This window comes from Rhinatrema bivittatum, chromosome 4, assembly GCF_901001135.1.
Source record: "Rhinatrema bivittatum chromosome 4, aRhiBiv1.1, whole genome shotgun sequence".
Taxonomy (NCBI): Eukaryota; Metazoa; Chordata; class Amphibia; order Gymnophiona; family Rhinatrematidae; genus Rhinatrema; species Rhinatrema bivittatum.
Genome location: NC_042618.1, coordinates 478,113,250 through 478,137,018, shown reverse-complemented (window position 1 = coordinate 478,137,018; position 23,769 = coordinate 478,113,250).

Below are 23,769 nucleotides of genomic sequence, written 5' to 3'. Positions count from 1 at the left end.
CAGCTCAGAATAACGTGAGGAGCACTTTTCCATCACTACCTTTCCCAGCAGCACCGCTATTTCTCTCTTGTTCAGGCTCTCTTTGGCCATCTTACCAAGCTGCACTCACCTCATGCATACCTAAAAGACAGAAAAGAACAAGATTTATGATTCAAGTCAGTCTATGACTGAACATTTTCCTAGTAATTAAAGAAATAGGCATTAATTTACCCTTTGATTCAAGTCATCCATCTGTTGTGAAAATTACTAGTAATCAATCTCCCCAAACTGTGACTTTCATCCATCTAGAAGAAGAAAACTAAGATACTATTTCTAGTTTGTTGGGTACTTCACACCCTCAGCATGCAATCCCTAAATAAAATTAATGTCCTTCGTCAAGGGTATTGCACAATTTCCAGGACTGTATGGGAGTTGATATAGAAACAGTATATATTCATGTCTTTAGTAGATCTCATGTTTTTGGGTCACTCTATTTTATTTGTTTATTAGGCCCTGATAAAATGTATTCCATGCATTAAAAAAAGGCCAAAGGAAGACTAAACTACTGCCGGCATAGTTTATTGGCGAGGTGAAAGAGGCAGTTACAGCCAAAAGAGCGTAGTTCGAAAAATGGAAAGCAGATCCAAATGAAGAAGAAGAGCATAAGCAGTGGCAAGTTAAGATGCAAAACAGTAGCAAGACAGGCCAAGAGAGATTTTGAGAAGAAGCTCGCCAGGAAGGCAACAACTAATAATGCAAACTTTTTCAAGTGCATTCAAAGCAAGCAGCTTGTGAGGGAGTCAGTTGGGTTGCTAGACGACCAAGGAAATAGCAAAAAAAGTTGAATGACTTCTTTCACACTGAGGTCACGTTACCGCCATCACCTGCATGGTAAACCTTAGTGCACAGCCCCCCCTTTGTGCCTCTGTGCTCTACACTTGTCAGTAATGGGATGAAAGAGGAGGGGCAGATATGGCGTATATCTTTCTACGCCATATCTGACCCTCCTAGAATAGCTACGATTCATTGTGTAATATTTACATTGCAATGCTGCCGGGATGCAACCATTATCCGATAAGGGCCACATTAACACACCTCAGTCTACACATGGTGGAGCATAGTAATATCTTGATAGCACACATAGATGGGATCCAAAGGAGTGATTAGCATCTCCCTTTGAGCAATGGCAAAGTGAAGATCTGTGTGTTCTGAATATTGCTGGGGTAATCATTTTTACAAGATAAACAGTTTTATTTTATGCCGCTGGAAGCATAATTTGATTATGCATTCATGAACAAGGAAGGATGCCAATAATTATCCCAAATCCTCTTTAACATGCAGGACTCATGTCAACCTATTTGGTCCCATTACATATAGATTGAATTGCATCACGACTGGCAGACAGTCTGTAATCAAAGCCAAATGCGCCCATGAAATCAAAACAAGTTTTCCGGGGTGGGAGTGAGGGGCTGAAGGCACCAGGAGAAATGTAGTTACAAGCCACCCCTTTTTATTACGCTAACATAGCCTCCTTCTGCACGGATCTGCTAACGCTTGAGAACTAAAGAAGGGAGCCATGAGGTGTCCATCGCTCCTCTGCATCACTCTCTTTGGATAGTTCTGGGTTGGCCCTTCCGTAGGCCAGATCACTGCATGACCGCCAGTCACAAGAAGGCGCTACCTTTCAGCTTCCAAGCCCGGCTTCTGTTCCTTAGAGTGGCTGGGGCCAGCCATGCTGTGGAGGCCATGTTCACATCTTCAAAGGGGGAAGAGCAGGTCCATCCTTAGCTGCAGTCACAGCCGTGGAGGTTTCTAAGGCTGCCCTGCCCAGGTGCCCTCAGCTTTCTCTGAAAGACCACCACTCTCTGAGGAGGAAGGAGGGTCCCTGACATTCAAAGCCCTCCGGTCATCTAAAGTGCAGGGGTGCCTACCACAAGATTCCCCAGAAGGCCTTCCTCACCGCCTTTTCATGCCCCGAGGATCCTGCAATCACAAGCGCCTCTGCTACAGTACAGTCCTTATTCAAACTGGGGTAGATTTTCAAAGGGTTACGTACGTAATATACGCGCGTAACCCTTTAAAAACCCTCCTGCGCGCGCTGAGCCTATTTTGCATAGGCTCGGCGGCGCGCACAAGCCCCGGGACGCGCGTATGTCCCGGGGCTTTGAAAAAGGGGCGGGAAGGGGGCGGGGCGTGGGCATGGTGCCGGGGCGGGACCGAGGCCTCCGGCACAGCGGCTGTGCCGGGGGATGGCGCGCCGGCTGCGCCAGGGGATGGCGCGCCGGCAGCTGGCAGCGCCAGGGGATGGCGCGCCGGCAGCTGGCAGCGCCAGGGGATGGCGCGCCGGCAGCTGGCAGCGCCAGGGGATGGCGCGCCGGCAGCTGGCAGCGCCAGGGGATGGCGCGCCGGCAGCTGGCAGGAGTAACTCCTTGAAATAAGGTCGGGGGGATTTAGGTAGGGCTGGGGGGTGGGTTAGATAGGGGAAGGGAGGGGAAGGTGGGGGGGAGCGGAAGAAAAGTTCCCTCCGAGGCCGCTCTGATTTTGGAGCGGCCTTGGAGGGAATGGGGAAAGCCATCGGGGCTCCCCTAGAGCTCGGCGCGCGCAAGGTGCACCTTGCGCGCGCCGACCCCGGAGTTTATAACATGCGTGCAGCAGTGTGCGCAAGTTATAAAATCGGGCGTACATTTGTGCGCGCCGGTAGCGTGCTCGTTTAAAAATCTGCCCCACTGCTTTTAAGGCGGAGAAGCACAAGCCGTGTTGCAGTTTTAAACTGCTTTCTAACCAGATTTCCAGGTATAACACTAAGGAAACAGGATTCAATTACATTTTAAGGTCGAGATGTTGAACCCTGTCATTTGCAGGGTTTGGAAACGATCCTGTGTTTCCAGAAATCACAATAATAATTCCCTCAATTAAAAAAAAAAATATCCAGGCAGCCAGATTTCGCATTGCTTTTCAATGTTTTATTTTTGTCTTTAACACGGCACAGGGAAGGAGGTTTTGGCCAAGCTTTGCATATTTTGCGATGGCCATTGACCAGATTTTGGTGAATTTCAAAAAGGTGAAATCCCAGGGCACACTGGGCCTGCACATGGAGTTTTAACCTGCTTGGTCCACTTTAATGAACCCTTTGTGGCCCCATGCAGCCTGCCGGATCATAAAAAGAACTTTTCCGATAACGCTGAGAACCACTGCTGGATACCTCTCTCTACCACAGAGCCCAGCGGCTATAAATGGAAGCGTTGTGCATCGCCCTATGGAGGTGACAAAGCCTAACGGTTTATCGTATCTCTCTGTCCAGTATAGTCCAATTTAGCTTATAATAGTCTTTACTGATTTTTGCTCTGCTTGCTATGGAGAAACATAGAAGTTACTATTTTAGATTATAAGAAGATTGAAAGATATTTAAGAAACTTGCACAGGGCTATACTGTTGGACGTTTTGGCTCCGTAGAGCAGATAAAAGATAATTATAATTGGTAGAAAATAGATATAATGATGTGTGAGCCTTTCTTATCCTAAGAAAATGTGCTGCACTTGTAGATAATTGCAATTAGGACCTAGGTCATGCTGAGCTGTTCCCTGATCCTGTATTGCTGACCTTGTGTCTGGAGTGCGTGTACGGCTGATTGCATGCATTGCATTTCAGGAAGGCTCACAGAGTTTGCTCCTGTGTAATATTGCATTCCTGATAAATTTGGTGAGATTCATCTTTGTCTGTTTCACACTGCGGAAGGAATACCAGGGCCTAGATAGAAACATGCCGGAGGGATCGGTGTCCTGTCCCCTCGGTCGGCAGGAGCTGCGGCATTCCCAGAGGGGGAGCGACCCCCCGTGACCTCACTCGGGTCCCGCGGAAGGAGCCCCGGCGTACGGCCCCTGGCCAGGGACTGAGCTGGGCAGATATGAAATTACAGGGAAAGGTTCCCCGGGCCCCAGGTCCATTTGAGCAATGGAGCAAGGAATAAATGGCAGATCAAAAGGTTTGAAATGTTTCTTTTTACACGTTTCTCGCGAGCAGAATTCCTCCACAAGTTGGATAACTGAAGCCCTGAGAAGGTTAACCGTGTGCGCTGTGCTGTGCCGTGGCTTTTCCTTTCATAAAACATAGGAAGGAGTGTGACGCCCATACATAGAGGAATATCAAAAGCAAATAGTGAGCCGGACTGATACCGAAAAGCTCACACCCTACAAACTCAGCCAACCTAAAAACGGTGGGTGTCCTTCCGCAGGGTTGGTAGCAGCTTCTTTTAAAAAAAAAAAAAGTAGGAAAATATGAAGCTAAGCCAGTGACTGCTTTTTATTTAAAGAACCTTTCAAGCATCAAGCAGTGTGAGGAGTAAAAGTAAGAGGAACGCACAAGAGTCGGGGTCTTTTCCAGAGGGATGTGCTTTGGTTTCAAACACATTTTTGTTTAATTTTCATTTCATTTTCAAATGTCCATCACCAAAGTCCAACTCCCCCCCCAATCACTTACCCCATTTGCAGGACTAAGGGGTAAAAGCGATTCCCAGATACTCCTGTCCTGCCCGGTCTCCGTTTCAGGCGGTCCCCGGGGCTGGCACCACCTGTACCGCCCTACAAAATGGAAAAGGGGGGGAGGGCACCAAACATTTATTGGTTTTTTTCCTTTTAAATCCATGAAACAGAACAAGGAGAGAAGATAAGAGAACGCTCCACGCGCCCCGCCGGTTATGGGACGTTAAGCGGCGGCGTTTCCGTGGCGTGGAGTGAAGGGCGGCGTGGGGGGCTGAGCCCTTTGCGCACAGACCTGCAAGGCCCACGCCGGCGGCTGGTGGACGCCCCCTGACGCGGGACAGACCGCAGCCTCACCTTTACCAGCCGCCTCCCCCGCAGCTTGAGCCCTTGAGTTCTGGCGGCCGGCAGGCGGCTCCCCAGGGCGGTGGCTGGAACAAGAGTCCGACGGCACGCCGGGGGGTCAGGGCAGGCAGCAGACAAGGGAGGTCAGGTCCGGTCAAGGGGTCAGATCCGAGGGTGGATGAGGACACTGGACGAGACGGACAATACGAGCAAAGGCTGGATGGGGCTCGGCTGCACGAAGAATCAGGAACCAGGAACTCAAGGCCGCCCGCACTGCAAGGCAGGAGACCCGTTGCCGAGGTGAAGAAGAACCGCGAGGCCCTAGCACAGTGATGGCGCTCTCCAGTCCTCGAGTGCCACAAACAGGCCAGCTTTTCAGGAAATCCCTAATGAATATGCATGAGAGAGATTTGCATACATTGTGGATATAAGAGAGAGGCATCCCTGGGGCAGTATTTCGGAGCTGAGTGATGAATCAACGCACGTACAATTAATGTTCAGAAAGTACACGTGCAACCGGCTTGCTGACAGCGCCCGTAACCTGTGCCAACCTTGCGACATGGATAAGGCTCTGGACGTGCATTTAGCCACGTAACAACCTGATATTCAGGCACAGCTCGTGCTGGTACCAAGGGTTTGTCTGCAGGTTTAAAAGTGCAAAAGTAACTTTGCAATCAGGTACTTTACTGAAAACGGATCCCTTGATGACTTTTCTGTCCAGGGAGAGACAAGAAAGCAGTGCATTCAATCCAAGCCTGAACAGAAAGATTCAGAGCGGCAAAGCTGCCTAATTTACCGTCTGAAAGGTCCAGCGTGCGCCAAACGTGGGAGGTGCGCCCCCAGCAAGGGGGGCTTAGCGTCCTCAGCAAAATAAGACAGAAATCGGCCTGAAGAAGCGGGGGAAAACCAGACGCTCGTATTGAGCGCCCCTTGCAATCCTGGGTGCCCAATGCGTTTGAGCACTCGGGACGCACAATTATTCCCTAGTGCATCCTTTTTTGCACAGCCCCTCATGTGGCTGCGTGTGTGTTAGGAAAACAAGCGCTCAATCCGAGCGCCCATCTTCAACGCACATCGTACTGCACCAGCCACCCAGTGTACAGCTCCCTAGTTTTGGCTGGGAACATCTTTCATCCATGGGTAGCGGTGAGAGCTTGTGGCCAATGAGAAAATACCAAGTCTGTACTCTCTATGGACTTGCTTTTTCTTTACTTTCCTTCGCTGGGTCATAATCCTAAGCTGTGTATCCTATCATTTATTTTGTGTTTATTATCTTTTGTGTAAGGGTTCTTTTGGTTATCTTGACTTAGGACTGTTTTCTGCAATCAATGTTGTTATAGGATAGAGTTCACCTGGAACTCGGAAAGAACTCGTAAAATCTTGGGTCGGGACTGAGATTGGCGAGGGAGACTTGTCCTACCCAGTCTCTTGGTAAGAGAGAGGTTGGGTTCACGAATTGCTTATTACGATGATCTTTATATTGTGTTTATTACTGCATTTTATATGCTGATGATGCATGTATAGACCTGTTATGCTTTTTATTATTTACATATTGCATTTTGAAACCTTTTGATTGTAAGGCACTTTGGGCAGTCTTGCTAGACTGAAAGGGGCAGAAGGGCAGGATAGTAAATGGAAATGGAAAAAAAGCAGACTAGAATTACCTATGTAAATTAAATTTATACTAACATGTTATGCTGAAGCACCGTTTGCTCTGGTACCTATGCCAGACTCTGGCCCAGTATCCTCAATGTAATCCTTGGGGATCCTCCAACCAGTCTGGATTTCAGGTTATCCACACTGAATATGCATGAAATATATCTCGTGCCTGGTCCTTGTGGATCTCCTGAAAATCAGACTGGTCAGGGCATCCCGGAAGAGCAGTGGAGAAGCACCGTCCTGGCCCAGCTTTCCCATCCCAGTGAGTTCATCAAGAATGCACGGGCAGCACTGTCACAAACTGAGGAGGAGAGGAGCACGGAGCTGCAGCACAGGAACACATCTGAGAAAAGCACGGCACCACAGAACCTAAACAGGCCATCAATATTTGATGAAAACTGTATTCTCACACAAAAGGAGCTCCCAAAATGGCCCAGAGCGCACAACATAAACCCTACACAGAGAAGATATAAAGAATAAGAAATGATCTCCTGAAGGTGAGTCCGACATCTGAAAAGATCCTCGGCACAATGGATGGTGGTATGGGCAAGAAAGGGGAATGACTGGGGATGTGTTTTCGTTTCTAGCAATAACATTGCCTATCTTGTTTCATATTGTTTCTAAACTGAAACAATAAAGACATTCATGAAATGTTGTTTTCTAAATGTTTCAGGTAGTGTGCATTATTTTGAGTGGTGCACACTATTTGAGTTAGTGCACACTATAAGAACATAAGAACATAAGAAATTGCCATGCTGGGTCAGACCAAGGGTCCATCAAGCCCAGCATCCTGTTTCCAACAGAGGCCAAACCAGGCCACAAGAACCTGGCAATTACCCAAACACCTAGAAGATCCCATGCTACTGATGCAATTAATAGCAGTGACTATTCCCTAAGTAAACTTGATTAATAGCAGTTAATGGACTTCTCTTCCAAGAACTTATCCAAACCTTTTTTGAACCCAGCTACACTAACTGCACTAACCACATCCTCTGGCAACAAATTCCAGAGATTTATTGTGCGTTGAGTGAAAAAGAATTTTCTCCGATTAGTCTTAAATGTGCTACTTGCTAACTTCATGGAATGCCCCCTAGTCCTTCTATTATTCGAAAGTGTAAATAACCGAGTCACATCTACTCGTTCAAGACCTCTCATGATCTTAAAGACCTCTATGATATCCCCCCTCAGCCGTCTCTTCTCCAAGCTGAACAGCCCTAACCTCTTCAGCCTTTCCTCATAGGGGAGCTGTTCCATCCCCTTTATCATTTTGGTTGCCCTTCTCTGTACCTTCTCCATTGCAACTATATCTTTTTTGAGATACGGCGACCAGAATTGTACACAGTATTCAAGGTGTGGTCTCACCATGGAGCGATATAGAGGCATTATGACATTTTCCGTTTTATTAACCATTCCCTTCCTAATAATTCCTAACATTTTATTTGCTTTTTTGACTGCTGCAGCACACTGAGCTGACGATTTCAATGTATTATCTACTATGACGCCTAGATCTCTTTCTTGGGTGGTAGCTCCTAATATGGAACCTAACATCGTGTAACTACAGCTAGGGTTATTTTTCCCTATATGCAACACCTTGCACTTGTCCACATTAAATTTCATCTGCCATTTGGATGCCCAATCTTCCAGTCTTGCAAGGTCCTCCTGTAATGTATCACAGTCTGCTTGTGATTTAACTACTCTGAATAATTTTGTATCATCTGCAAATTTGATAACGTCACTCATTGTATTCCTTTCCAGATCATTGATATATATATTGAAAAGCACCGGTCCAAGTACAGATCCCTGAGGCACTCCACTGTTTACCCTTTTCCACTGAGAAAATTGACCATTTAGTCCTACTCTCTGTTTCCTGTCTTTTAACCAGTTTGTAATCCACGAAAGGACATCGCCTCCTATCCCATGACTTTTTAGTTTTCGTAGAAGCCTCTCATGAGGGACTTTGTCAAACGCCTTCTGAAAATCCAAATACACTACATCTACCGGTTCACCTTTATCCACATGTTTATTAACCCCTTCAAAAAAATGAAGCAGGTTTGTTAGGCAAGACTTCCCTTGGGTAAATCCATGTTGACTGTGTCCCATTAAATCATGTCTTTCTATATGCTCTACAATTTTGATCTTGAGGATAGTTTCCACTATTTTTCCCGGCACTGAAGTTAGGCTCACTGGTCTATAGTTACCCGGATCACCCCTGGAGCCTTTTTTAAATATTGGGGTTACATTGGCCACCCTCCAGTCTTCAGGTACAATGGATGATTTTAATGATAGGTTACAAATTTTAACTAATAGGTCAGAAATTTCATTTTTGAGTTCCTTTAGTACCCTGGGATGCATACCATCCGGTCCAGGTGACTTGCTACTCTTTAGTTTGTCAATCTGGCCTACTATATCTTCCAGGTTGACAGTGATTTCGTTCAGTTCGTCTGACTCATCACCCCTGAAAACCAACTCCGGAACTGGTATTACAACTTAGTGTGCGCTGTCTCAAACAATGTGCATTAAATCAAAAATAGCGTGCACTAAACCAAAAAGTAAAAAAAAACCAAAACAAAACCTGATGAAACAAAAAAAAATGAAAAAGAAGGGAAATCCAAAATGAAACGAAACAAACCAAAAGTTTTATATTGATGCCTCCCCCTAGTAACGACCAGAGCTGATGATCAAGCCCTGTGCAGACTTCAGCAGACATATATCCTTAGCTAGCAAAGTATAAGCAGTGGCAGCCAAATGGTCCTTATCGATCATCATCTACTATGGTACTGCGTTTTAAAAAATATAGCCAGAAAGAAATTGTGCAAAGCACTAGACTGACAGCCAACAATGGAATGGAAAAATGTGACTTCTGAATAAGAGATCAGTGTGGTCTCAGAGCCCCAGTACAGCATCATCGTCCTATAACAAGGTAAGAACATCCGACATGCCATATGCAGTCAGACCAAAGGTCCAGTCAGCTTGGCATCCTGTCTCTCACTAGGAAAACAGCTGTTCCCAAAGTGTTGATCCATTCCTTGTTGCTTCCTCCCAGGGATAAGTGATGGCTTCCCCGAGTTGTTTATGAATTCTCCTCTAGGAACATGTATAAACTCCTTTTAAACCTCTCTGTACTCGATGCCTTCACCACATCCTTCAACAAATTCCACAGTTTGATTGGGCATTGAGTACATCTGCTGTCCTCTCTCCTTAGCACTGTCTGAAAGGGTAAATAACCATGCCCGGTTTCCTGCTGCACCCATTCATGATGTTATAGACTTCTCTCATACTCTCTCTGCAAGCCGAAGAGCTCTAATCATTCTTCTAGCCCCTTTATCAGTTTTCTTACCATCTCTGGATGTTTTCTAGTCACATCTTTTTGAGATGGGCGACCAGAACTGCATAGAATATAAATCAATCCGAAGGTATTATTATATGTTCAGTTTATTCTCCAGTCCTTTCCAAATCACTCCTAAAATTCCATTTGCTTTTTTGACCGCCACTACACACTGAGCCAAGGATTTCAACGTATCGTCCTGTCCACAATGACTCCAAGATCCTTTTCCTGGGTGGTGATTCCTCATATGGAAATGAGCATTGTGTATAGTTTGATTATTCTTCGATCACTTTGCACTTGTCCACATTAAATTCCATCTGCCACTTAGATGCCCAGATCCCAGGCTGGCATGGTCCTTCTGCAGTTGAGAACAGTGACCATTTAGTCCTACCCTTTCTGGTTTCCTACCTTTTAAGCAGTCACCTATCCACAGTGAGACATGGCCTCTTATCCTGTGACTTCTGGCCCAGCTCATCTTTATCCAAAGAATTCTAACAGTTAGGTTAGCCTTCCCTTTGCTGGATCCACATTGGCTCTTCCCCATTAAGTCATATTTAATATATGACCAGTAATTCAGACCTACTGATCTATCATTTCCTGGATTACACCAGGAGCCCTACATTGACCACCCTCCACTTTTCAAGCACAATGGGTGATTCTAATGATAGTTTGCAGATTGCTGGTAACAGATCTTCAGTTTCATAATTAACTTCTTTTCAACTCTAGGGTGAATGCCATCCAAGCCTGGTAATTTGTTAATATTTAGTTTCTCAAGTTACTCTGCTATACCTTCCAGTTACGCAGTGATTTGCTTCAGGTCCCGCCACAGTTCATTACTATTGTGGATATCGCCCAACATCCTTCTCAGTAAAAACTCATTACATTTTTCGGCCATGGCCCTGTTCTTCCTGACTGCCCCCTTTTCCCCCGGTCATCTAGTGGTTGAATGACTCCCTCACGGCTTCTTCCTTTTGATATGCTTAAAAAAGTACATTTAAATGTTAGTTAGCTGGATAAAGTTGACTTATCCGGCTGCCACTGAATATTCAGCTATGGGCTGGATATTCAGTGGCACCCGCCACTTAGTCAGAAAAGTATTTATTGGGACAAGTACACAAACTGATATCTTGTGGATGGGCTATGGGTGGATTGCGGTGGGGGGCAACTTATCCGGTTGCCTATATTCAGCTTTATCCAGTTAAGTTAACCAAATAAGTTAGACCTGCTCAGTATCCCCCTAGCCAGTAACTTATCCGGTTATGTTCAGCAGCACAGCCGTGACCCTGGGCAAGTTACTGTATTGCCTGTTGCCTCACATTCAAACTAACAGGGTCCTTTATCATTTTGTGTTAGGGCCTTAATGTATGCAAATGTGGCATTTCATATGCAAGTGGGGTAGTTTTGGAGGGGTTTGCATACACAACAGGAGATATGAACGGGAAAGCACAAATCAGTGAAAGTTTTTCATTTCAATTGATGAAAGTTGGATTTGTACAATGCACTCTCTCGCTACCTGGTTTCTAACAAGAAGGTACTTATCCTAGCTTCTAACAAGAGTGCATTGTACAAATCCACTCCTCTCCTACCTTTCATCAATTGAAAAGACAGAAAATCTTCAGGGATGAGTACTTTGCTGTTCGTACCTCCTACTGTGCATGTAAAACCACCCTCCCCAAGCTAAAAGTGCGATCAGAGAGTGCCATACTGATGCCTATGTGTAGGCTCTCTCCCCCTGCCTGTGCAGTAAAAACCACACCACGAGTGCTATTTCCACTGTATTTCCAGCAGTTTCATGAATGTGAGGGTCAGATTGTAAATTCCTCTGGGGAGAGGGAAATAACCACAGTACCTGAAGGGCTGAATACAAGTCTCATCCCATCCCCAGGGGCAGGCCGGCTCGCTCATTGTCTGGATCCTTTTTCTGGGGGGGAACGATTGCCTCTTTCAGGGTCCGCGGTGCTGAGGGTGACTTAGGCACACATCTCTCCTTGTCCCCCGGGGAGTGCTGTTTCTCAATCACTATCGGGCCGATGCAATAATCCGCAGGTGTAAAAAGCTGCGTGCTGGCTTTAACACGCAGGTTACTTTTCTTATAACTCCCGATGCAGTAAGCTAACGATCTGCTATTGTATCGGGAGTTAAAAACGCGCAAACACTGTAAAATGTGCGTTCGGCCCGGGGCAAATGCAGATTTTAACGCAGGAAGCGGGGGGAGCCTTTCCTGATAGCAGGAGTGGCAGCCGCCGCCAGCACATAGTCAGATAAATACTGACCTATCCGGCTCTCTGGCACAGGTACCTATACGGCTGCATAGCACTGCCCCGCTGCCAGACAGACAGACAGGTAACTCGGATCTTATCCAGCTAAATGTCGGCAGTGGCTGCTGCCTGCCACTTACCCGCCTGGAAATCTTTTTCACTTTCTAGCTATTTGTTTTTTCTGTAGCGCTGGAAACTTGACTCCAGCTATGAGCGGGCGCTAAGTCTCGGGCGCTGAAGAAGGCGCGCTGGCCCGAGGCAGTCTCGGTGGGTAATACTTAGCGCCCTCATTCGCACAGGATTTCCGTGCGAGGGCGCTAAGAATTGCTCTCCTTGAGGTACGCACGCTTTCTGCGCACAAGACGTCTTCCCGCATCCTAGGTTTTGCCCATCCTAAATGCGCACAGAGACGCGGGCTGAAGGATGCGCGCGCCACGGAATCCACCTTTCCGCGTGGGCCTGTGTGCACGCGAGCTCTTTGTGCCCACTCCGGAGTCACTTGAGTTCATGTCCAAATGAAAATCTTTACTGATGGGCATTGAGGTTGCAGAACGGCGGTAATAACGAAATCCTCGGCGCCAGGGTGAACCCCCTTCCACCCTCCAGGCCTCGGCTACGTGGAGTTCCCAGATGGGCAGGAAAACCCCTGCCACAGAGGCCTTGCACAGAGAGTTCACTTTCTCTCTCTCTCCCCTGTCCTCAGTGGTCTCAACGTTTTCATTTACTCACTATTAGGTGATCTTCGTTTATTCTCTTGTCTCTCTCTCTCTCTCAAAATCCCAGATGTGAGGGATCAGCTTGGAAAAAAAAACAGCTCCCACTGCTCAATCGCAGGAAGGAAGGAGCAGCCAAATATCTTCCTCCTGGATCTCAAACTGAAGTCCTTTACCCCTCAACAGAATTTACCACCGGAGTTCCCACCACCCCCTCCCTTCCTCACCGAGGGTACGGAGGGGCAGATCTTCCCTACCAAGAGCACTCCAGACTCGGGGTTCCCCCTGCCCCAAGTCTCACACAGGGCTCCTACCACGAAAACGTGTCTGACCAGCAGGGAAATCCCAAGCAGCAGTGAGTGGACAGGAGGGAATATCTTCCCGACCCTGAAGAGGATCCCCAGGGCAGGATGTGCCTGACTCCCCTCGCTGGGCCTGAAAAAAAAACAAAGCATAGAAATGCTGCTCACTCCCTCCTAGCAAACCAGAAGCAGGCCTGGGAATTCTCCGGATGTAGCCCAGGGACTCGGGAAATTCAGGCAAGCTGCCGGGTCTCCAGGCAGGAGCATAAAACCTCCGGGTGACACTTTATTTCCTCTCACGCGGGGCATGCGCGAGGAGAGAGAGCGAGTGAGCGCACTGTAAGAGGGAGGACATATGGCGCTCTCTATATCTGCCACTGTAAGAGGGGCACTTGCAGCTCAGGGCGGGTCGGGCGGGGTTACATTGCACCGGCCCTGTACACGGGGACTGCAGAGACCCTGGTAAAGGATGGGGGAGGCTAATCCTGAGAAATCTCCGGGTGAGCAGAAGTGAAAAGTTCCCACTATGACCATAAGGGACTGCCCCCAGTCTCTCCGGAGAGAGCTGCTTAGAAACTCCTTGCCAGGGGGACGGCCACTCCAGCGTTGCTCACAGGGAGACTGCACAGGATGGTAACCGCCCCCACTCTCTAATCTAGCCTGCAGTAGCTAAACTAGGACGTACCCAGGGCTTACCGGGAATGTGACTGAAGGGGCCTTTATCATTGCTTTGTGCCACTATGGCAAGTGTGTTCTCTAGTTCTTTCTTGGCCTGCCTTAATAATGATATTTTATGTTCTTACAGTATACCAAAGAGGTTTACAATGATTAAAATACATGACATCAACTACAGCATAATAAATAGTGTAGAGAAAATACTACAATACAATAATCAATCAAAATTTCATCCAGACCATTCCCTCTTCAGGGATAGACAAATTAAAATTAACATAATATTGCTATTCAGTTTATACCAAAGCAAGCCCAACCAGTTTCCCCATCATACTACCCAGGACCCTACACACGGGTGCACATTAAGTTCCCTTAAATCCCGATCCCCTTGGTTGCTTCCGAAGGAGTTCCCAAAAGGTCAGCCCTCTTAGGATTGCCTCTTCCAGAGCAGCCACTCCCGCAATGGGGCTTAGTTAAATGACGACATCAGCAGGTGGGCAGGGCTTCAGCAGCGAGTGAACAGACAGGAAGACGGGGGTCGTCCTTCGGCTGGGAGACAGCAATCCAAGAGGCTGAGATGGAAAGAGTCCCTGTGCAAATAGTTTACGCCTACCTTACCAGTGTTTATGTTCTTTCCTATTCTCCTCATTTGGACCTGCCTTTCATTTTATGAACGATGCCTTTTTGGCTTTAATTGCTTCTTTCACCTCAGCATTAAACCATGAGAGCACTTCTTTGGTCTTCCTTCAACTTTTTTTAATGCATGGAATACACTGTATCTGGGCTTCTAAGATAATATTTCTGAAAAATCCCCACGCCTCATGCAAACTTTTAATTCTCACAGCCACTCCTTTGAGTTGTTTTATTTTTTTTAATTAATTTCTTCATCTTATCATAATCTCCCTTTTTAAAGTTAAATGCTACTGCGGTAATTTTACTTAATGTTCTCCAGTGATTATGTCAAATCTGATTGCATTATTATCACTTGCCATGCAATGCACTGAGAGCTGTGGGTTCCAGGACTAGCTGCTCCTTGAAGCAGTCGTTAATGGCATGTAGGAACTTTACTAGGATGACTCTGATGTTGAGCCAATAAAAGGAATCAAAGGCTGTACAAATGAATGGACTTCCTCTTCGCCTCTCCCGGTATATGTAAACCATCTGCTGCACTTACCCTGAAAATACCGACTGGAGAGCAGTGGGGTGGAAGGGATGCACTACAGCTGTGCTCCACTGATGAACCATCTGCTAATCCGCAATTCAAGCCAGATGCTTTTATTTTGTTTTGAGGTGCATTAACCCTTTGCTGACTCTAAATATCCGCCATTAGCTCTAATGCATTTCACCAGTTCAGCACTCCCGAGTCCTGTACACAACCAATAGATTGAGAGAAGGGGGATCCATTAGAGAGCGGAGTGCCTTCATGGAGTCAAGATCAAGCAGCACTTTCCTGCTCTCCTTTAATCTCCTTTCCTTCTTAAGTTTTCCGACTCTTTCCTACAGCGGTGGTGCAGAATGCTGATGAAGCAATATTTCCTGCTAGTTTTAGGGCCAGATGTACAAAGCTTTTCCCCATCAGCATAAAATGAGAGAAACCTTTTAGTGCATCTGGCTCATAGTGAGCCACGTTCAGCTCGGCTAAAAGTATTTACTGCAGGTGAGGGTCGCCACCAACCTCACTCTTTGCACTTTCACGGCATGTCCTCTCGTCTAATATTCTGCAGGTAAACTTGAATGAGTTATCGTTCGACATGTGGGATACTGGTGCCTAAAATGCGTACACAAAGGGAGCCTGCTACATTCATACAGGTAACAGAACATAAGCAAGGGAACGCTGGCAACCTTTCACTCCTTACAGGCCAGGAGCTGAGATTGCTTTGCTGCAGGGCTGTCAGAAAGGGCAGATAGGTCTCTATTGGACTATATCGCCCTCGGCTTCCTGCTCCAGCTCTTTCTCGGGCAGGCTGCGGAGAACAGGAAGGGTGGGCTGAGCCTAGAGCAGAGCAGAGCAGAGAAGCGCCACTCTGCTCCATAATCCAGCCCCTCAGAGACAGGAGGGAGAGGGAAGAACGGAGCAGACACTGCAGTGCCCCTATTCTTCCTGACCCAGGTCTCCCTCTTCTGATGTGGCCGGGTGAGGTGTCAGGAGGAGGAGGAGGACTGGAGCAGAGCAGAGAAGCGCCACTCTGCTCCATAATCCAGCCCCTCAGGGACAGGAGGGAGAGGGAAGAACGGAGCAGACACTGCAGAGCCCCTATTCTTCCTCACCCAGGCCTCCCTCTTCTGATGTGGCCGGGTGAGGTGTCAGGAGGAGGACCGGAGCAGAGCTCTGCACATTTTGTTCTGCTCTGTTAACTCCAGCCTTTCCTTTCTTCCCCTCCACTCCCCTCCCAGGGCTGCCTTCTGTCAGCAATGATAAGAGGATAGGAGGGATGGAGCAGAAATAACCCCAGACCACAGCTATGACTCCTATAAGGCTTTGTGGGGAGAAAGAGCAGGGGAGTGCTGAAAGGAGAGTGAAAGGAGAAGTGTGAATATCTGGGGGGGGGGTGAGAAGGGAGAAAGTTGGGGGAAAGATTATCTGGAGAGATATGAGGAGGGTGATATTGAAGAGGTGAGAAGGGGGGAATCCTTGTGGGGTGCGTGATGGGGTAAATGTGGGGGTGAGGAAGGTGAGGAAGGAGTTGAATGCTAGAAGCACTAGAACTAGAGGGCACTGCATGAAGTTAGCAAGCAGCACATTTAAAACAAATTGAAGAAAATGATTTAGCACTCAGCGCACAATTAAGCTCTGGAATTCATTGCCAGAGGATGTGGTTAAGGCAGGTAGTGTAGCTAGGTTTAAAAAAGGTTTGGATAAATTCCTGAAGGAGAAGTCCATAAACTGCTATTAATCAATAGGGAATAGCCACTGCTATTACTAGCAACGGTAACATGGAATAGACTTTGTTTTTGGGTACTTGCCAGGTTCTTATGGCCTGGATTGGCCACTGTTGGAAACAGGATGCTGGGCTTGATGGACCCTTGGTCTGACCCAGCATGGCACGTTCTTATGTTCTTCTTAGAGGTATGGAGGGGTCTGAAAGCTGGGGAGAGAGGAATAATAAAGCTGGATTGGATTGGGTGAAGGAAAATGCTGGCCTGGAGAGGAGGGAGAGTACTGGGATTGGTCTGGGGAACGGGGGAGGGGGAGGGAACTAGAGTCAAAGGAAAAAAAGGAGAGAGTGTTGGGATCAGGCTTGGGGAGCAAAGGGGAGCGTGCTGGGGTTAATGGGGTGAGAGGGCATCAGAGGGTGTGGGTTGGAAGGAAGGTGTCGTGTACATCCCGTTCCCTTTCCCTGCCAATCCTCTCCAATCTTAGAGGCCAATGTAATAAGCTGCGCTGAAGTGCCCTCGCGTATGGTTCGTTCAGAGCTGCACGGGTACGTAAGTGCCCTCGCGTATGGTTCGCTCAGAGCTGCACGGGTACGTAAGTGCCCTCGCATATGGTTCGCTCAGAGCTGCACACGTATGTAAGTGCCCTCGCGTATGGTTCGCTCACAGCTGCGTGCGTATATAAGTGCCCTCGCGTATGGTTCGCTCAGAGCTGCACACGTATATAAGTGCCCTCGCGTATGGTTCGCTCAGAGCTGCACGGGTACGTAAGTGCCCTCGCGTATGGTTCGCTCAGAGCTGCACACGTATATAAGTGCCCTCGCGTATGGTTCGCTCACAGCTGCACGCGTATATAAGTGCCCTCGCGTATGGTTCGCTCACAGCTGCACGCGTATATAAGTGCCCTCGCGTATGGTTCGCTCATAGCTGCGCGCGTATGTATGTGCCCTCGTGTATGGTTCGCTCACAGCTGCGCGCGTATGTATGTGCCCTCACGTATGGTTCACTCACAGCTGCACGCCTATGTATGTGCCCTCGCGTATGGTTTGCTCATAGCTGCGCGCGTATATAAGTGCCCTCGTGTATGGTTCGCTCACAGCTGCGCGTATACGTAAGTGCCCTCATGTATGGTTCGCTCACAGCTGCGCGCGTATGTATGTGCCCTCATGTATGGTTCACTCACAGCTGCGTGCGTATGTATGTGCCCTCGCGTATGGTATGTATGTGCCCTCGCGTATGGTTCACTCACAGTTGTGTGCGTATGTATGTGCCCTCGCGTATGGTTCACTCACAGCTGCGTGCGTATGTATGTGCCCTCGCGTATGGTTTGCTCACAGCTGCGTGCGTATGTATGTGCCCTCGCGTATGGTATGTATGTGCCCTCGCGTATGGTTCACTCACAGCTGCGTGCGTATGTATGTGCCCTCGCGTATGATACGTATGTGCCCTCGCGTATGGTTCACTCACAGTTGCGTGCGTATGTATGTGCCCTCGCGTATGGTTCACTCACAGCTGCGTGCGTATGTATGTGCCCTCGCGTATGGTTCACTCACAGTTGCGTGCGTATGTATGTGCCCTCGCGTATGGTTCGCTCACAGCTGCGTGCGTATGTATGTGCCCTCGCGTATGGTATGTATGTGCCCTCGCGTATGGTTCACTCACAGCTGCGTGCGTATGTATGTGCCCTCGCGTATGATACGTATGTGCCCTCGCTATGGTTCGCCCACAGCTGCGAGTGTATGTAGGTGCCCTCATGTATGGTTTCTTCACAGTTGTACGTGTATGCACATATGCACACTTATGTACACATACAAGCGCACATGCTCATGCTCACTTCTGCGAGGGCAGAACTTCCTGGTTTCCTCAGGTGTGTCGCCACAATGTGTCCACCAGCGCGCCAGCCCAATTTCACCACCAGGGAGGTTGCCCGTTTGGCGTCCCTGGTGGTGGCGAATGAGAATCGCCTGTACACATGCGCTGGTGAGAGGAGCAGGATAGTCTGGGAGGAGCCTCGCACACGTGTGGGATTGGGTGCTAGGGGCAGGGAGTGGTAATGTAGGGCATGGGGTGGGTCTTTACTGTCTGTAGTGGGTCTCTAGGGGCATGGGGTACATAATTAGAGCCTGGGGTGTGGGCTGCAGGCCTAGGGGCTGGTAGTTAGTGCCTGGCATAGGGCGGGTACTTGTTGCCTAGGATGGGGGCTATAGTTTGATTTATATAACATTATACATGCAAAAATATGTATTCCTGTTTTTACATTTAGGCAAATTCTGGCCTTGAATAATACCTGCAGCCAATATCGTATGTTACTAGTGTCTGTGTTACGAGTGTCTCCATTCTCCAGAAAACTGTGCCCTACTGCATTCCCACTGCCTGCTCTGCACGGCTACGTTAATAGTGACCAGTGGTATTAGGGCCTTTCATGGAGGTTGCATGCACGTGCGGACGTTTGGTGCAGGTGATAGTCCATCTCCTCGTGGTACATTAATGGAGAGCCGTGCTACCCACGTCAGACATCAGTAAGATACCTGACAACAGACCAGTACAGAGGTCACAGTTACAGTTTCTGCACACTCAAGTTTTTCATCCATTTCCTTCCTATGGACTGAGGACCTCAAGACGGCGGCGAGGTGGCTTGACTGGCTGAAAGAGGGCCAAATAACTCTCTCATCTCTGCTCCAAGCTTCTCTTCCAGGACAGTCACTCGTGCAGGCCTCCGCCATCAGGCTCCTTCTTCCTGAACTGAAAGAGGGCCGAATAACTCTCTCAACTCTGCTCCAAGCTTCTCTTCCAGGACAGTCCCTCGTGCAGGCCTCCATCATCAGGCTCCTTCTTCCTGAACTGAAAGAGGGCCAAATAACTCTCTCAACTCTGCTCCAAGCTTCTCTTCCAGGACAGTCCCTCGTGCAGGCCTCCATCATCAGGCTCCTTCCTGAACTGAAAGAGGGCCGAATAACTCTCTCATCTCTGCTCCAAGCCTCTCTTCCAGGACAGTCCCTCGTGCAGGCCTCCATCATCAGGCTCCTTCTTCCTGAACTGAAAGAGGGCCGAATAACTCTCTCATCTCTGCTCCACGCTTCTCTTCCAGGACAGTCACTCGTGCAGGCCTCCATCATCAGGCTCCTTCCTGAACTGAAAGAGGGCCGAATAACTCTCTCATCTCTGCTCCACGCTTCTCTTCCAGGACAGTCCCTCGTGCAGGCCTCCGCCATCAGTCTCCTCCTCACTCTCCACCGCATCACTGCACTGCTCCTGCTCAGCAGAGCCTGATCAATCCCAGTGCCTTGGGAAGAGAAAAACCTTCAGTGCCAAAGGAATAGCTCTGGCAAACTGAGGCTGGCACCGTTCTTAATTTCTTCCATTCCAAACGGTGCTGGCCTCGGCAGCATTTCTAAGTGTATCTCTGGCAGGGCAGGAGCACCCGGGTAACGTTCCTTCTTACAAAAACTGGAAGAAGGATCCATCTGAAGAAAATAGGAAAAGGCGTAGGCATTGGCAAGTTAGATATAAAATACTGGTAAGGCGGGCTAAGAGAATTTGAAAAGGAGCTGGCTGCAGAGGCAAAAACTCATAATAAAAACGTTTTAAAATGTATCTGATGCAGGAAGCCTGCGAGGGAGTTGGTTGGACCATTAGATGATTGAGGAGTTAAAGGGGCATTTAGGGAAGATAAGGCCATCATGCAAAAACGAAATAAATTCTTTTCTTCGGTGTTTATTGAAGAGGATTTTAGGGAGATACCCATGCAGGAAACTGTATTTAATGGTGATGATTCAGAAGAATTGGAACAAATCACGGTGAAGCTGCAAGATGTAATAAGGCAGATTGAAAAATTAAAAAGTAGCAAATTGCCGGGACCAGACGGTATAAACCCCCGAATTCTGAAATAACTCAAAAATTAAAATGCAGATCTATTACTAGTAATTTGTAACTTATTGTACCTGAAGACTGGAAGGGAGCCAATGTAACACTGATCCCTAAAAAATGCTCCAGGGTAGATGCAGGAAACTATAGACCGGTAAGCTTGACTTAAATGCTGGGAAAAATCATGGAAACTATTCTAAAAAACAAAAAACACAGAACATATAGATAGACATGATAGGTAAACTGTTACGCTTGGGCTCCGGTCAGGAGGCGTGAACACCACCCAGCAGGGTGGCTCCAGGTGGAGAGAGACAGGAAGCTTAGAAACAGTGTCTGGTTCCAGGCTGGGTCAGGGCAGGCAGCAATAAGCAGTGTCTAGATCAGGCTGGGTCAGGGCAGGCGGCAAGGAGCAGAGTCTAAGTTCAGGCTGGGTCAGGGCAGGCGGCAATAGGCAGTGTCTGGGTCCAGGCTGGGTCAGGGCACAGTAAGCAGGGCAAGGCAGGTCAGAAGGCCCGTAGGCCACACACACACAGAAGGCCCGTAGGCCACACACCATAAGCGGGGCAAGGCAGGTCAGAAGGCCCGTAGGCCACACACACACAGAAGGCCCGTAGGCCACACACCATAAGCGGGGCAAGGCAGGTCAGAAGGCCCGTAGGCCACACACACACAGAAGGCCCGTAGGCCACACACCATAAGCGGGGCAAGGCAGGTCAGAAGGCCCGTAGGCCACACACACACAGAAGGCCCGTAGGCCACACACCATAAGCGGGGCAAGGCAGGTCAGAAGGCCCGTAGGCCACACACATACAGAAGGCCCGTAGGCCACACACCATAAGCGGGGCAAGGCAGGTCAGAAGGCCCGTAGGCCACACATACACAGAAGGCCCGTAGGCCACACACCGTAGTCAGGGCAAGCAGGTCAGAAGGCCCATAGGCCACACATACACAGAAGGCCCGTAGGCCACACACCGTAGTCAGGGCAAGCAGGTCAGAAGGCCCATAGGCCACACATACACAGAAGGCCCGTAGGCCACACACCGTAAGCAGAGCAGGCAGGTCAGAAGGCCCGTAGGCCAGGTGAGAACAGCGAGGAAGGAGGCCCGAAGGCCACGCAGGGCAAGGCAAGGAAAGGCCCGAAGGCCGCGCAAGGCAAGGCAAGGCAAGGAAAGGCCCGAAGGCCACGCAAGGCAAGGCAAGGCAAGGCAAGGAAAGGCCCGAAGGCCACGCAAGGCAAGGCAAGGCAAGGCAAGGAAAGGCCCGAAGGCCACGCAAGGCAAGGCAAGGCAAGGAAAGGCCCGAAGGCCGCGCAAGGCAAGGATAGGCCCGAAGGCCGCGCAAGGCAGGCTAGAGCAGGGAGCCCAGGTGAGCTCAATGCCGAAGCACCGAGGCAACTGTCAGGCAGGATTATAAGGGCACACCCAGAGCATAGAGTGGACAGAGGAGATAGACTGGGCCTGTCAGGAGAGCCAGCACTAGAGGGACCCCTGGTGGTGAGGCGGTTGCACAGCAGCCACAGCCATAACAGTACCCCCTCCTCAAGGCCTCCCCCTCCTCCTGGGTCCCATCTCAGCAGGGGGTACTCAACAATAAAGTCAGACCCCTCCTGGGGCGATGCGGCAGGTTCAACTCCTTCCCAAGGCAGCAAGGCAGTCCATAACCCCTCCTGGAGTAATAAGGCAGACAAAACCCCCACCTGGAGCAGCGAAATAGTCCGTAATCCCTCCTGAGACGACAGCAGGACTGGTCCGGACCCCTCCAGGGTCGGCATCAGGACTGGCACAGACCCCTCCAGGGTCGGCGACAGCAGGACCAGTACGGACCCCTCCAGGGTCGGCAGCAGAGCCGATTCGAGCCCCTCCGAGGATGGCAGCAGGACCGGTTCGGACCCCTCCGGGGATGACACAGCCAACACAGGTTCTTCTCGGGGTAGTGTAACAGGCTCAGACCCCTCTCGGAGCATTGTAACAGGCCCGGACCCCTCTCGGGGCATTGTAGCAGGCTCGGACCCCTCTCGGAGCGATGAAGCAGGCTCGGACCCCTCTCGGAGCATTGTAGCAGGCTCGGACCCCTCTCGGGGCATTATAGTAGGCTCGGACCCCTCTCGGGGCGATGAAGCAAGCTCGGATCCCTCTCGGGGCATTGTAGCAGGCTCGGACCCCTCTCGGGGCATTGTAGCAGGCTCGGACCCCTCTCGGGGCGATGAAGCAGGCTCGGACCCCACTCGGGGCGATGAAGCAGGCTCGGACCCCTCTCGGGGCGTTGATGTAGGCTCGGACCCCTGTCGAGTCGAAGAAGCAGGCTTGGCCCCCTCTTGGGGTGATGCAGCAGGCTTGGGTCCCTCTTGGGGCGATACAGCAGGCTCGGCCCCCTCTTGGGGCGATGTAGCATGCTCGGTCCCCTCCTGGGGCGATGCAGCAGACTTGGATCCCTCTTGGGGCGATACAGCAGGCTTGGCCCCCTCTTGGGGCGAAAAAGCAGGCTCGGCCCCCTCTTGGGGCGATGTAGCAGGCTCGGCCCCCTCTTGGGGCGATGTAGCAGGCTCGGCCCCCTCTTGGGGGTAGGCCACACACACACAGAACAGCGAGGAAGGAGGCCCGAAGGCCGCGCAGGGCAAGGCAAGGAAAGGCCCGAAGGCCGCGCAAGGCAAGGCAAGGCAAGGAAAGGCCCGAAGGCCACGCAAGGCAAGGCAAGGCAAGGCAAGGAAAGGCCCGAAGGCCACGCAAGGCAAGGCAAGGCAAGGCAAGGAAAGGCCCGAAGGCCACGCAAGGCAAGGCAAGGCAAGGAAAGGCCCGAAGGCCACGCAAGGCAAGGCAAGGCAAGGAAAGGCCCGAAGGCCGCGCAAGGCAAGGATAGGCCCGAAGGCCGCGCAAGGCAGGCTAGAGCAGGGAGCCCAGGTGAGCTCGATGCCGAAGCACCGAGGCAACTGTCAGGCAGGATTATAAGGGCACACCCAGAGCATAGAGTGGACAGAGGAGATAGACTGGGCCTGTCAGGAGAGCCAGCACTAGAGGGACCCCTGGTGGTGAGGCGGTTGCACAGCAGCCACAGCCATAACATAAACATGATTTAATGGGACACAGCCAGTGTGGATTTACCAAGAGACGTCTTGCCTCACAAATTTGCTTCATTTAATAAACATGTGGATAAAGGTGAACCGGTAGATGTAGTGTATTTGGATTTTCAGAAGGCGTTTGACAAAGTCCCTCATGAGAGGCTTCTACGAAAACTAAAAAGTCATTGGATAGGAGGTGATGTCCTTTTGTGGATTACAAGCTGGTTAAAAGACAGGAAACAGAGAGT